Genomic DNA, 15418 nt, shown 5'->3' on the forward strand with positions numbered 1-15418 from the left:
AAATTTCCTAATCGACAAGGCGGTACTATTATAATAGCTGATAGATCGCGGCTCAGTGTCCTGTTCGAAGACCAACAAATTAGAATTATTTGTTGAATTCAGATAATAATTAAAATGTCATCAATGTTTGAGATTGTAAATTTGTATGCTTACTGTTTTCTGATTCTGTGATAATTGTGAGGTCTGAAAGTGTCTGTAACCGACCATGGAGCCAGCAAGTTTCCGTTCTATTGTAAGAGGAAGTCACAAATGTATGATTGCGTTTATCAAATTTATGGATCTTAAATCTAAATATTTTAAAAATGAATTCTGATCATAGCAGAAAAATGCTATCTGTAATTCCTTAGCAGCTTCAGAATTTTTGGTCATTTGTGTTGGTTAATGAAAATTATTAAATTATTATCAAAGGTTGGATAACTTGTCAACAAAAGTCATCAGATAAATTAGTTAAAGTTATTTGAGGATGGATGGATATTGGTCGGCTTCTACCATAAATCTCCTCAGTCTCACGTGGAAGATGATCATTAATCTTCCTGTGTAAATTCACCTGTAGTTTAATGAGAATTTATATCGATAATGATTAATATTTAAATTAAGAATTATGTCGACAGAAATTTAGTTGTTGCATTGTCTTTTCGAGCTCATTTACAAAGCAGATGAGAGAAATTGTGACTGTGACTTCTTGTTGAAGCAGCGTTGAAAGCCATCTTAAGATTGGTTAAAATATACTTGCAGCATTTTACGTATGGACATTTGTCTCCAGCCCTCCAAAGTGGATATTTTTGAAACTTCAAAGCTAAGGTAAAATTTTCTTAGTTTAATTACTCTCGACCGAAGTTCGGAGCAATTTTTGTAGTCATACGTGTCTTTTTTTGCGTGTGCATGTCTTTGCGAGTGAATTTTTTCCTTGACTTTTGAGTTTTACTCGTCTAAATAGTTATCTTATTCGCCATTTCAAGCCGCTGAACTCAAATGAAGCAGCTTACTACAGAAATTCGATGAAAAATGCGCCGAATTCAGTATGTTTTCTCTTAAGATCTTGATAGTGGTCTATAATAACAGCTTTGAACTTTCGACTTAGTGTCACAAAGTTTAGTGGTTTCCATATTCGTTTCTTGCTACCATTTTTCCTTTTGCATTTTTCCTTTTGCCGCTTAATAATTGATATTATGTGCGTGCGGGCATTTATCATTATTACCCCTATTGCGTCGGTGGCTTTTGGGTAATTAATGTGCCAAGCCTTAAATTTAACTCACTAGAAAAATGACTACACTCACTAGACGAAGCTTTAGAGCTATGTAAGAGAAAGCTTAAGAAACCGTGAAACTCAACTCATTACACCATTGTGAAAAATCGTATGTTTTTGCCAAATGTTGATTGTATTGTCCTTTTCATTGTCTGCCTTGATTTTCTACAAAGTTGGTGCCTGATGTCCAAAGTTCCAATTTGTAGAGGTCTTGTGTGGTGTTTGAGCTTTTGAGAAAACAAACTTCAATAACACTTTTTAATTGCTCTCGAAGGAGAAGCAATTATTGTAAACGTATTTTTCTTTTTTTAATTCAAATTTTTCGCTTGACCTTTTTGCGCTTTTCTTCTAGAATAATCTCTGTCTTCTCAAGTAACTTTTTCACGCAATTCTTGATTTTGAGTGGTTTCAATTGCTCTCAATCCGAAATAAAGTTTGTTGTTCAAACAAAACCGATTGTTAGAGACTCGATGACAAGTCCCTGATAGCCGAGTGGTTAATGCCTCCGTCGAGGTGACGGAATCGGACTCAGGAGGTCGGAGTTCGAATTCTACCGTTAGCTGATGTTTTTGCACCCATAAAAAATATCGAGGCTACAGCCCCTGAATTAAATTGCCCCGCCTGTCATTTGAAAGCAATTTTTCCGACGTTAATCGGTTATGTTTTCAATTATCTAAAGGTTTTCAAAATCTTTTACCATTGGGAACTTCTGTGGTTCAAAGTTATTTTTATGGTTGTTTTGGCTGCCTTTGGATTTAATTTATACTAAGATTTTTGAGCTTATTTTTGTCGCTTTTTGACTGTTTTTCAATTTTTTTTGCTTACATCTAAATGTGGGCTTCTCCCTCTATTCTTTTGTTTGGTCTATTTTGGAGCGCTTCTGATGAGTTTGTTCCTCCTGAAATATTCAGGGGAGATAAAATAGGGAACTTTTCACTAAACCAGACAAATTCGTTTTTTCTGGTTTTCTTTTCGTTAGTTGCATTTTTATTCTTTATTTTTCTGCCAGGTGTTGGATGTGACAATGCTTGAGCAGAAAAAGCGATAAAACTCTTTAAAAATATTGGTTGGGAATTAGAATTTCATCTATTTGTGGATAATTTTATTCGAAATTTTTGCAAATAATTTTTTTTGTAGCCGCGGATCGCTATTATCGAGGTGACGGAATGGGACTCGGGAAGGGAAAGGAAGTCGGCGCGCGAATCCTACTTTCGGCTGATGTTTTTGCACACATAAAGAAAATTTTGTCTAGGCTACAGCACTTGAATTAAATTGCGCCGCCCGTCATTCGAAAGCAATTTTGCCGATGTTAGTCGGTTTGTTTTCTAGATGAAGTGGCATTTATTTATTCGATTTTTGTGTTGTTTTTTAAACTTTTGTGGACGTCTATGTGATTTGCTTATCATCGGAGGCTGTTCTCTTAAGTAGGCTGATAACGTTCTCTTCAATTGCTTTAACTCTTTGAATTGTAATTCAGGACTGGTCCTGCTATGTTCGTTTGTTTCCTCAAAAAGGGCAGTTAAAAAGTAATCAATTGTGGTGTGATAACTTAGAGGAGGGAAAGGTTAGTTCAGCTGTATTGTCAGAAGTACTACGACTTATAAAATCATAATCATTCAATCGATTTGGTGAACTATACCAAACAATACTTTATACGATGAACTGTTTTCAACCTAAATTTTTCCATCAAAACTATGATCTAAGGATTGGGGACCACAAAACACAGATTTTATAATTGCCAATTAAATGCTAATTGCGTCTGCCTATGTCATTTTCTGAAGCTTCAAAAGTTCTTTCTATTTTGATGCTTTCCTTTTTGGGCTAAAAAGGATCATGAATTTTAAGTAGCATCTAAAGTTGAAAGATTTTAGGTCTTTATCAATTACGGTCACGGCTCGTTCAAGGAGTTCTTATCATGTACTTAATTTGAACAGCTGCAGTGTATTATTCCCCTTTTTGTATTTAATAGACATTTTTATTTGTTTTTTGAGACTATTTGCTGAAGTTATTCTTTAAAGTTTTATGCCATGAGCGAAGGGGTGTTTGCATCTGCCGTGAGCACTTTCCATTTTGAAGGACCAAAGGATTGTTCCTATTCATTTATTTATTCATTTCACTCTTTCAATACAAAAAAAGTGAACTGTGTTGTCATTTTGAGGTGTAAATTATGTGTTTGTTGGACCAACCAAGTATGTCAAAATAAAGTTTGCCGATGCAAAAAAATTCCAGACATCATGCCTGTAAAAATTTGGAAATTCGAAAGTCAACGTGGCCAAGTTTTACAACGCCGAAAGTTAAAAAAAAGTAGTTTTAAAATGACTGTTGACGCTGTAGAAGTGACCATCTAAAAGTTAACTTCTGCTGAGACACAAGCATTTTTAAACAACAAGTTTTTAAATGGTGGAACTAGAACTTGGCCCTGATGACTTTTTCAGCTTTTCGAAACTTCAATTTTTGATCTTTTTGTAACGTCTGCACCCTTTATTTAGCCTTCTGCCCTATGCCTTTCTCGTTTAATGAGGAAAAAGCGACTTCATCAATGTCATGTGGCCAGTATAAATACAGTAATTTGGCATAAACTTTTAGACCTTCCAAATATTAAAGGAAGCCTTTACAAAATTTTAAATTGAAACTCATTTCCGCATCTATAATCCCGTGCATTAGTGCTTTCATTTCCTTTCAACTTCAGTTTTTTTTATGTGACAGGCGAAAACTTGATCGGGCTGTCCAATCTTTTTCCATTAGTCCAAAAGTTTTTGTTCCGACCCTCTTGAGGGGGGAGGAACTATATACTCAAATGGTTTTTTTGTTCCGTGAAATTTCGCCACTCGATATATTCATCGTAGAGTTGAGACTGGTATCATTAGAAAGCTCGTCCAGCGTAGAATATGGAAAGATTTTTTTAATTTTTGTTTTCTACAGGGAGTTATCGAGGTTTAAACTTCTGAGAAAAGAAGAGTGAATTCACGTTGTTTTTATTCACATTTTCCGGAATTTTTGCCTAAATTTTCGTCAATTTTGCTAAAATTTGTTATAATTTTTAAGAATAGTGTCGTTGATTTTATTTTTGAAGACGAACAAGCATTGTTGATTGTTTTGATTTAATTTTTTTTGTAAAAAAATCTGGATAAACATTTCAAAATTTAGCCTTTTTCATCAAGAACAGCACGAAATAAGCTACTTTAGTCCACTTTGATTAAATTTGCCGACAGTACACCCCCAAACAACACTCATACAATCTTTGTAGACTCAGAGGGGGGCTATTTCTACTTCAGAGTCCGCTGAGAGTGCACTGTAGTTAAAACTTTGCCGTTTTTTGCTAACTTTATTCGTTGATTATCAAAAATGCAGAATTTATTTTGAGTTTTCAACTAAATTATCTATATCTACAACATTCGAAAAATCAATTGTTCCTAACGGACAATAAGTATTAGCAGGGCTAGTTTTGGGCCATTCTCGGACTGTTACAATCCAAACAAAAATCGGGTTGTAATCAGTCGGTCTTTTTTTTTTAAAAAAGAGACTTTTTTTAATAATAAAGAACAGAACATATCAAATCAAAGCTCAGGAGTGATAGGTCCAACCAATTCGCTTGCTAAGCAGCTCCAAGCTAATGCATTTAGTTTTTTAATTGAAAGTTTATGGTCGTTTCTTTTTTTAAAAATAATTGACTTTTCAATAAATAATGGCTTAATTAACTTTTCCTCTATTTTTTCTCAATTTGTTCAACTTCCAGCTTAGTGTCAGCAAAGAAAGACGGCTTCTTCTTTCTACTGATTTAACATTTATTCTCGGTTGCAGTTTTAAGCCTGAAGTTATTGTTTTCTGGCTTTGATACTACAAGATTTCAGATTTTTGTTTGTTTTGATATTTGCCAGTTTTTCACGTTTTCTAATTTTGTCACATTATCACATTATTGACATTTCTCATGTCACCTTATTGGCATTCAGAATAAGGCAAAATTGAACATATTAAAATCCTGAAAGATATACATCATCGTTTTAACGGCCTCGACGCCTCTTTCTTGAAGAAATCAATTGAATTTTTTTTAACTTTGTCTCTAACTGTCATTTATACTTTGTCGTTTCGGTCGTACGAAATTTCCTGTATAGTGATAGCTTCCATTGGCTTTTCATGGAAGAATAGAAGAACCGATATTCTGATATTAGTAGATAGCTGATGGCTTTCATGACTTTGAAAACAATCGTTTTCCAAAATTTAAAAACTTTTTAACTTCGCAATTTTGTTCTTTTTATGTTTTTTGTTACCTAATCTTGTTACTCCACTGAGTTATTTGTTTTGGAGGCTATCTTGAAAAAAGACTTGGGCTTTTTTGGGATTCGAAAAAAATAATTTTTGGGTTTTTCTATCTGTTCCTCATTTGGTAGACAATTATGCCCAAATTGTGGATGGGCGGGGTCGGAACCTTATGTGCCATCGCGCATTACCGAGCCGCCTTGTGTGTACTATACTCCAACTGCTGTACTGTATGAAATATATAGTGAATGTATTGTTGGTCTCAGAAGGTGTTATCACGAAAAGTAAAACTTCGCACTTTTACTCCCGATGATGTATAAAGGAAATCTGAAATAAATATCAGTTTAACAAATTCGAAAACTACGCTTACGTTGTGATTGCGTTGCTCCCTTTTTAAGTGTTCTCAGCTCCAGATAAAAAATGTTTGTGTAGATCATTGATGTTAGTATTAGTTGATGAAAAATGTACACCATTTAGTTTGCAAAGAATGATAGAACTCAATAAGGTTGACAGCGTTTATCAATTTTTTGTGTTCCTTTGTGGCTTTTCATGGAAGAATAGAAGAACCGATATTCTGATATTAGTTGATAGCTGATGGCTTTCATGACTTTGAAAACAATCGTTTTCCAAAATTTAAAAAAAACTTTTTAACTTCGCAATTTTGTTCTTTTTATGTTTTTTGTTACCTAATCTTGTTAGTTAATTACGGGTCAAGTATTGCATTATGGGTGTCAAGGGAGTAAAAGGGATTGGTGTCCCAAAATCTTTTTTTAAAAAAATTTGTTATGACCTTACTGGCTTCGACACCGGTTTTTCACAAAAAAAGTAAATTAATTTGATTTTTGTCATATTTGACGTTCTTTTTGTAGATGCAAGAAATATTCTGGATAATTACAGGTCTCGAGGGTTTCCTTTTCATGAATAAACGACCTTATTTAAATAGCTCTTTTTGTAATTGATGCCTTTCATGACATTGAATATAATTTTGTTTCGAAAAAAAAGTTAAAAGTATTACATACTTTAGCACTTCGCTTTTTTGTCTACTTGTTACCTAGTCTAACTAATGAATGGCCACGTACTACATTATAGCTGTTTGATGAAGGCGCAATCAAATATATTTTGAGTGCCAAAATTTGGCTTGACGGTTTTGACAGCGTTTTCTGGCAAGTTTCAATTGAAATTTTGTTTGTTCTTTGTTGTTCTTTTTAGCCGCATTTAGTCCACTTTGATTAAATTTGCCGACAGTACACCCCCAAACAACACTCATACAATCTTTGTAGACTCAGAGGGGGGCTATTTCTACTTCAGAGTCCGCTGAGAGTGCACTGTAGTTAAAACTTTGCCGTTTTTTGCTAACTTTATTCGTTGATTATCAAAAATGCAGAATTTATTTTGAGTTTTCAACTAAATTATCTATATCTACAACATTCGAAAAATCAATTGTTCCTAACGGACAATAAGTATTAGCAGGGCTAGTTTTGGGCCATTCTCGGACTGTTACAATCCAAACAAAAATCGGGTTGTAATCAGTCGGTCTTTTTTTTTTAAAAAAGAGACTTTTTTTAATAATAAAGAACAGAACATATCAAATCAAAGCTCAGGAGTGATAGGTCCAACCAATTCGCTTGCTAAGCAGCTCCAAGCTAATGCATTTAGTTTTTTAATTGAAAGTTTATGGTCGTTCCTTTTTTTAAAAATAATTGACTTTTCAATAAATAATGGCTTAATTAACTTTTCCTCTATTTTTTCTCAATTTGTTCAACTTCCAGCTTAGTGTCAGCAAAGAAAGACGGCTTCTTCTTTCTACTGATTTAACATTTATTCTCGGTTGCAGTTTTAAGCCTGAAGTTATTGTTTTCTGGCTTTGATACTACAAGATTTCAGATTTTTGTTTGTTTTGATATTTGCCAGTTTTTCACGTTTTCTAATTTTGTCACATTATCACATTATTGACATTTCTCATGTCACCTTATTGGCATTCAGAATAAGGCAAAATTGAACATATTAAAATCCTGAAAGATATACATCATCGTTTTAACGGCCTCGACGCCTCTTTCTTGAAGAAATCAATTGAATTTTTTTTAACTTTGTCTCTAACTGTCATTTATACTTTGTCGTTTCGGTCGTACGAAATTTCCTGTATAGTGATAGCTTCCATTGGCTTTTCATGGAAGAATAGAAGAACCGATATTCTGATATTAGTAGATAGCTGATGGCTTTCATGACTTTGAAAACAATCGTTTTCCAAAATTTAAAAAAAAACTTTTTAACTTCGCAATTTTGTTCTTTTTATGTTTTTTGTTACCTAATCTTGTTACTCCACTGAGTTATTTGTTTTGGAGGCTATCTTGAAAAAAGACTTGGGCTTTTTTGGGATTCGAAAAAAATAATTTTTGGGTTTTTCTATCTGTTCCTCATTTGGTAGACAATTATGCCCAAATTGTGGATGGGCGGGGTCGGAACCTTATGTGCCATCGCGCATTACCGAGCCGCCTTGTGTGTACTATACTCCAACTGCTGTACTGTATGAAATATATAGTGAATGTATTGTTGGTCTCAGAAGGTGTTATCACGAAAAGTAAAACTTCGCACTTTTACTCCCGATGATGTATAAAGGAAATCTGAAATAAATATCAGTTTAACAAATTCGAAAACTACGCTTACGTTGTGATTGCGTTGCTCCCTTTTTAAGTGTTCTCAGCTCCAGATAAAAAATGTTTGTGTAGATCATTGATGTTAGTATTAGTTGATGAAAAATGTACACCATTTAGTTTGCAAAGAATGATAGAACTCAATAAGGTTGACAGCGTTTATCAATTTTTTGTGTTCCTTTGTGGCTTTTCATGGAAGAATAGAAGAACCGATATTCTGATATTAGTTGATAGCTGATGGCTTTCATGACTTTGAAAACAATCGTTTTCCAAAATTTAAAAAAAACTTTTTAACTTCGCAATTTTGTTCTTTTTATGTTTTTTGTTACCTAATCTTGTTAGTTAATTACGGGTCAAGTATTGCATTATGGGTGTCAAGGGAGTAAAAGGGATTGGTGTCCCAAAATCTTTTTTTAAAAAAATTTGTTATGACCTTACTGGCTTCGACACCGGTTTTTCACAAAAAAAGTAAATTAATTTGATTTTTGTCATATTTGACGTTCTTTTTGTAGATGCAAGAAATATTCTGGATAATTACAGGTCTCGAGGGTTTCCTTTTCATGAATAAACGACCTTATTTAAATAGCTCTTTTTGTAATTGATGCCTTTCATGACATTGAATATAATTTTGTTTCGAAAAAAAAGTTAAAAGTATTACATACTTTAGCACTTCGCTTTTTTGTCTACTTGTTACCTAGTCTAACTAATGAATGGCCACGTACTACATTATAGCTGTTTGATGAAGGCGCAATCAAATATATTTTGAGTGCCAAAATTTGGCTTGACGGTTTTGACAGCGTTTTCTGGCAAGTTTCAATTGAAATTTTGTTTGTTCTTTGTTGTTCTTTTTAGCCGCATTAAAAAATGAATAAGGAGAGGTCCTAATGCCCTTCTATAGAAGCAGTGGTAATCGTAAATTTGTGGTAATATTAATTGATTCCTAATGGTATTTATAACTTTGAAGTTAACTGTTTCAAAAAAATAAGTTAATTTTTTTACTTTACTGTTTTTGTTCTTTTTTGTATAATTGTTACCAAACTTTTTTATGGACTGGTCGCATATGTTATCTGGTGATTTATAAGTTATTTTCGTTTAGTTTTAGGTTTATCTGACGGTATGTTGACTTTGTTATTAAATTTAGTTTTTGAGAGGGACATAAATTTTTTGATGTAATTAATGTTTGTTGTTGTTGTTGTTTGATTTTGCTGTTCGTCTTGACTCGCTTTCTTAATATTGACATATTACAGCAATCTAATGCATCAATTTTTACTCCACTGAGTTATTTGCTTTGGAGGCTATCTTGAAAAAAGACTTGGGCTTTTTTGGGATTCAAAAAAAATAATTTTTGGGTTTTTCTATCTGTTCCTCATTTGGTAGACAATTATGCCAAAATTGTGGATGGGCGGGGTCGGAACCTTATGTGCCATCGCGCATTACCGAGCCGCCTTGTGTGTACTATACTCCAACTGCTGTACTGTATGAAATATATAGTGAATGTATTGTTGGTCTCAGAAGGTGTTATCACGAAAAGTAAAACTTCGCACTTTTACTCCCGATGATGTATAAAGGAAATCTGAAATAAATATCAGTTTAACAAATTCGAAAACTACGCTTACGTTGTGATTGCGTTGCTCCCTTTTTAAGTGTTCTCAGCTCCAGATAAAAAATGTTTGTGTAGATCATTGATGTTAGTATTAGTTGATGAAAAATGTACACCATTTAGTTTGCAAAGAATGATAGAACTCAATAAGATTGACAGCGTTTATCAATTTTGTGTGTTCCTTCGTGGCACTGATAAAAAACGGTCTGTTTAAAGATTAAAATTCGTGATAGAAACTTGTTTTAATCACTTGACACAGCTTTTTTAAAAATTAAAGATTTCTTTTATTAATAGCCGCAAAGCGATAGCGGCTATTATTGGGGACATCGTGGTTTTTTACATTTCAAAGATTTTGAATTGTATTGGGGCGCTGTCATTTTTAAGATCCTTTCACACATTTTCATGGTTTTTGAAGTCAAATCGGAGTAGTGCTGTGCTTTTGGTTACGCCGAAACAGGAAGTGGAACGAAAAAGCAATTGATTTTGCAGCGTGAATTTTTTTTCACTCTAATTTAAAAGTAGAGTGAGAAAATGGAGTTTGAACAAAAATTTGCTTTCTTGCTATTGTTCACAAGCGCTATTGGTTTTTTATTCACAAGCGGCAATTTCACTTTGATTTTTACTTTTTTAAAATTTTGGATCGGATTTGGATCGGATTTTAATTTTTTGATCGGATATTTTTCTAGTTGGTTTTCCCAATCCATTCATAAATCATGCTTGGCCTAGTTTTTTTGTTTGAACCAAGTTTTTTTCGCTAATGTTTTTTGTTCTTATGCGGCATTTTGACATTGATTTTTCAGTTTTTTAAAATTTTTTAAATCTGATTTCCTTGGAAATGGTTTTCGAAATTCACTCATAGTCCGTTCTATGTCTAGTTTTTGTCTAGTCAATGAAAGTTCTTCGAGTTGTCGTCAGGACTTGTCGTGCTATGTTTTTTTTTAATTCGTCTCCTGCGATGATTCTTGTGACATCACTTCTTGGATTGAGTTTTTCAATTTCAGTGATTTTACTGCTTTGCAGTTGAAATTTGTGTGCGTGACGTCATTTGTTATGCTTATAGATCAATTGCGTCACTTACCTCACTCAAAACAGTGAATTCTGAACTCGCTGAATGAACTTTAAATTTTATGAACATTTACTAGTTAAAGGTCAATTGTGTGCTTCCAAATAGTGCCAAACGTAAATGTCTTGAGTTTTTGATTTAGAACATTAAGTTTGAAAAAGCTCTATTAGGACTTTTTCTCATAGAGCGTATGTGTCTCATAAAAATGACAGTCCGAATCCAACCAAGAAGTATTTTAAAGGACTGGTGGTCAATCTGTCTATCTTATTTCTGTAGTTGTTTCAATTCATGGAAGGCCACAAGCGTCTTTCGTGGCTATTTTCCGGCAATTTGCCGGCTATGTTGTAATTTGGTCCGTTATGGTATTAATCAAATGCGGGGTTTGTGCGTTTTATTTACCCATATTTACTCTGTCAAATTTTTTTTTCTTGTATATATTATAAAAGTTATTGACGAAAGTATTTATCTGAAAACGGACTTCGGCCATAGCTTTTCAGTTGTTTGATAATCTGTTTTCATATTGGGTCATGTTTGTCACTTAATTTTGGAGACTACGCATGTAATGAGCTTGACAATCAGGTCTTCTTTCTGTAGAATTGTTGGAACGCACTCCGGGACTCACCCTGTTGTTTTTAAAGGTTTTTGTTGGTCCGTGTTTGACGGAAAGCTGACATTGGTTTTTTTTGTTAATGAAGTATTCTGGGGTTATAGGCGAGGTGTTTTTAGTATTGTTTGAGTCAGTTTTCTGTTCGTTGGCTTGAATAATTTTTGGTCGCAGATGAATGTCATTACCTCACTCTTCAAATGACCTTTCCTGACTTTAAAAATGACTTTTGCTGACCTTGCGGAGGATTTAATGTCAACGGAGGGTATTGCACTCTAATTGAAGGTTTTTGCAGGTCAGATGTTAGAAACAATTCGTAAATTTGAAGTTTCAAATCATCAGTAATTGAAAATAAATTGTTTTTGAGCCTCCGGTTTATTGGTATTTCGCGGCTACATGGATACCAGGCAATCTTAGCTTTTGTTCTCAGTATTCTAGATGGGTTATTTGAACTCAGAATGTTATTTTTAACCTCTGAAGCTGAATTGTAGCTTGTGCAGTATGGTTGTTCTTTTTGACATTAAAGGCGGTAATCATATAAACAAAAGCAGTTAGCAGCTAATTAGTGAAAACTGATATATTCACGTTTGCTCTAGTTGGATAAATTAGATCGTATGATTAGTTATTTTAAGTAGGTGCCTTTTGTTTGACGCTGCTTTTTTGTCTTCCTCAACTGGGCGCACTTCAAAATGTCACCTCGTATTCTCAGAAAATTGATACTCTTGTCAGAACGGGCTCAAAATTAAGGCAAATTCAATTTGCCCTTCAGGAAAACTTAGTTGACATTGAAAAATTTAGCGTAGAGGTTAAACACTAAATTGGCTGAATTGACTCCATTTTAGGAATTCATTGAATGAGCTCAGTGGCCCTTCTTTTGTTTTGAAACAAATCAATGGAGCTTTTCTGCCTTTTATAACAACCTTCTCTCTTTTTAAAAATACCTTTAATTGTTCAGATTAACTGCTTGATCACGAGTTTCTCACTATTTGATTGTTGCTTTTGTCAATGACATTTTTATAATGGTGATAAAATTTGAAAGGGGTAGTTATATTCACAGAGGTCTTAAATCTGTTACAGTAATTGGAAATGTCTGTTGTTTCCCTACTTTTTATTTGTGTTGTTTGTTCTGTACCTAACAACTTATCCACTACTTTCCCGTTCAAAGTCATTTTCCTTCCCCTTTAAGGCTAAGATAATTTTTGTTTACTCTGTATAGACGACCTACGCAATAGATGTACGTGTAATGTAGTGTGGAACGCAGTTGGTACAGTATCTATCTAATTTGTGGTCTCTTCTCTCTGTGAGCCTTTGTTATCTGTATGTATTAGCGAAAGCCACAAAATATGTTTCGCCACACTTATCCATTCCCCATTGATAGATAGCTCAACAATTTCCCATTGCTTAAAAGATTACGAGTTGCGGATGTTGGCGAGAAATTCGATTGTGGTTGTCTCTCGAATTTAGTTCATTTTCTGTGGGAGCGACCATGTCTCTAATTAGTAAGTGTACTCTATTGAATTTTTAAAAGAAAACTGCTGCTCGATTTATTTAGCGGATTTAACGAAAAACTTTTGGAAAATAATTGTTCTTCATCTTGCAGCCTTCTATTAATTACTTCGAACGCTCTGCCATTATTTCTATTGGGTTAATTTTTGTTTTCTTTAAATAACAGTTCTCAAACTTTTTACTGTGTGTAGTAAACTATCAAGTTTTTAAACAAACTGGCAAAAATTATTTCTTCACTCTTTGCTCCTGAGGCTATCCTTTATCTGACTCCTTAGAAATTAATTAAGTTAGCCACTTTTTGAATGTATCTCTTGCTACTAAAACGTAAGAGTGCTGGTTCGAACTTAGTTGCAATTTTTCCTGCCCTTCGAAAAGTTAAGGGCGCATTTCATTTTCTGGCACAGTGACCACTGAAGACTGCGAGATATTACTGGAGCTGTTCGGTTTTGCATGGAGCCTAATTTAGTCAGCGAATTCTTGAGGTATTGACTAAGAACCTTGTTAAATGGAGAAGTTGTCCTTCAGTGCTCAATGAGACGTTGTCTTCTAGAAATGTGTATCTAGGCGTCTTGAAGATGCTTTGAAGCTCTAACCGAAAGGTTTTAAGAATATTTTTTAGAATGCCAAAAAAGTGAGATTCGGTAATATGCATATGCTCGTTACACTCCGACTCCTCGGCATTTTGCCCAAATAGAACCAAAGGTGAACTTTAAAAACAGGTTTAATTTAAAGTTTGAATCTAAACATTAGTCATAAGTACAAGTAGAGCTTATCTCATACCTTTTTAGTTGAATGCAAACTTCAGCAACTCAAATTTTTGGCTCTTTTAAAATTTCAAAAGTGACCTTATAATTTTTAGCAGCTACCAGGATCCGAGTGAGAAAAAAGTCAAAATTTTATTTGAGATCAAAGTTCGTGCAATTTCTTGAATTCGGTCATGCCTAATTAATTTGAAAGTGACTTGAAACAATCGAACTTTGAACAAGGTAGCCGAACGAAAAAAAAATTAATTCCAAAGAACCATTGGAAGAAAATAAAATGCGAAACAGCTCTAGCAATGCTGAGTAACAATTCTAGCAAAATTTAGTTTTGGAGACTATGAAATTATTCAGTGATTGAATTCAATTGAATTGGTAGTGTGATGTTTAATTTGTTATGAGCTTGTTTTCATTGCTCTTGAAGGAAGTTTGAAGCAGTAACTTCTGTCGTGTCTTTCTGTCAAGCAAAATTATTGCTTGACTCCTTTGACTTTTCGAGTGACTATGATCGCGCTGACTTCCTGATATTGCGTGGTCGAAGTTCGTGAAAACTTTTGAAAATATCTTTTAGTTGAGAAAACTCATCTAAAAACCAAACATTAATAAAAACTGATTACATTTAAAAGTTTTGTAATACGTGGGAGTTCGATCGAATACCGGTTATTTTTTGCTGCGCAGTACTCGCCGATTCAGTGTATCTGAACCATAAAAGTTTCAAACTTTATTTGTTAATAAAAAGATTCGACTGTAAAAACATCATTCTCTGACCGCACATAAAAAGCTGAGATATGGAGTACAGAATACTTCTAGCACGTCTCAGAAAAGTTGTGATTGCGCATTGATCTGTTTCCGAAAAAATGCGAGGTAATTTTTGAAGTCTATTTTGTCTAGTTTTGTCCATTGTAGGTTACTTAGCCATGTAATTGTATTTTTGAGTCTAAGTACATGCTGAGTAATATAAAACCTATTTGTAACGTAAATGAACTTAAAGGTGAACTGTCACGTTTTTGGGATATTACATGTTTTTCAAATATACTTGTTTTTCCAGACCTCTTGGAGGAAGAAGCAGGAAATGAAGCGAGATGTTTCGAGGCATGGGAATTTTCATATTTTGTGTTTGAATTTGTGTAATGAAGTAGTTTTTGACGTTCTTCGGTATTCGATTTTTTTTCATTAACAAAAGTTAGCCTGTTCGAAATGAGTCTTAAGTTTAAGGCATTTCAGTGCTTCTCTTGAAATTGTTTGATTGCATATGGCGTTTTTATTTGTATTTGTACATATTGCGCATCTTTTTCACTTATTCTTCCAAGCCCCCATGAAATGTAAGCCAATTTTGGCCGACTGATATCTCGGTAGAAAGAAAATGTGGAACTATTGGAAAGACTTTCAGAGATTGACTCTATTGTTGAAGAGACTTTTTAGTTTTTGGTTTTGCGACCAAATATTATTAATGTTTAAAAGTGCATACTTTTCTCGTTTTCACGTTTCAATTACGTGTTTCAAATACCTAAATTAGTAATGCCTGATAGACTGTTTTTATTGTTTAGAAATGCAGTTTATTAGGCGAACGCAAATGAAGCCGAAGAAAAAGTAAGCCGACAGAAAAGCCAGTCGAAATTTTATGTAATAGTTATGTAATCTATCAGAAATAATACATTATTAGCCGTTACATTCAATACTGTGTGTATTATTATAGTGCATAATGTATTCCAATGCACCAAAGAAACAAAAAT

The 15418-nt window shown here is 33.8% G+C and overlaps 1 protein-coding gene across 3 annotated transcripts in view; it reads left to right on the plus strand.

The window, feature by feature from the left end:
- The first annotated feature begins 14 nt into the window (after positions 1 to 14).
- The window catches only part of LOC142336804 (uncharacterized), a 44671-nt gene continuing 29267 nt past the window's right edge, over positions 15 to 15418 (plus strand). The window contains exon 1 of one of the 3 annotated variants that reach the window (XM_075385735.1): positions 15 to 801. The gene's annotated coding sequence lies outside the window, so the exon portion shown is untranslated. Of the gene's footprint in view, positions 802 to 12896; positions 12921 to 15418 lie in introns of those variants that run through there. The other 2 variants (XM_075385750.1, XM_075385742.1) reach the window with 2 other exon arrangements.

This window comes from Convolutriloba macropyga, chromosome 1, assembly GCF_964194025.1.
Source record: "Convolutriloba macropyga chromosome 1, txConMacr16.3, whole genome shotgun sequence".
Lineage (NCBI taxonomy): Eukaryota > Metazoa > Xenacoelomorpha > Acoela > Convolutidae > Convolutriloba > Convolutriloba macropyga.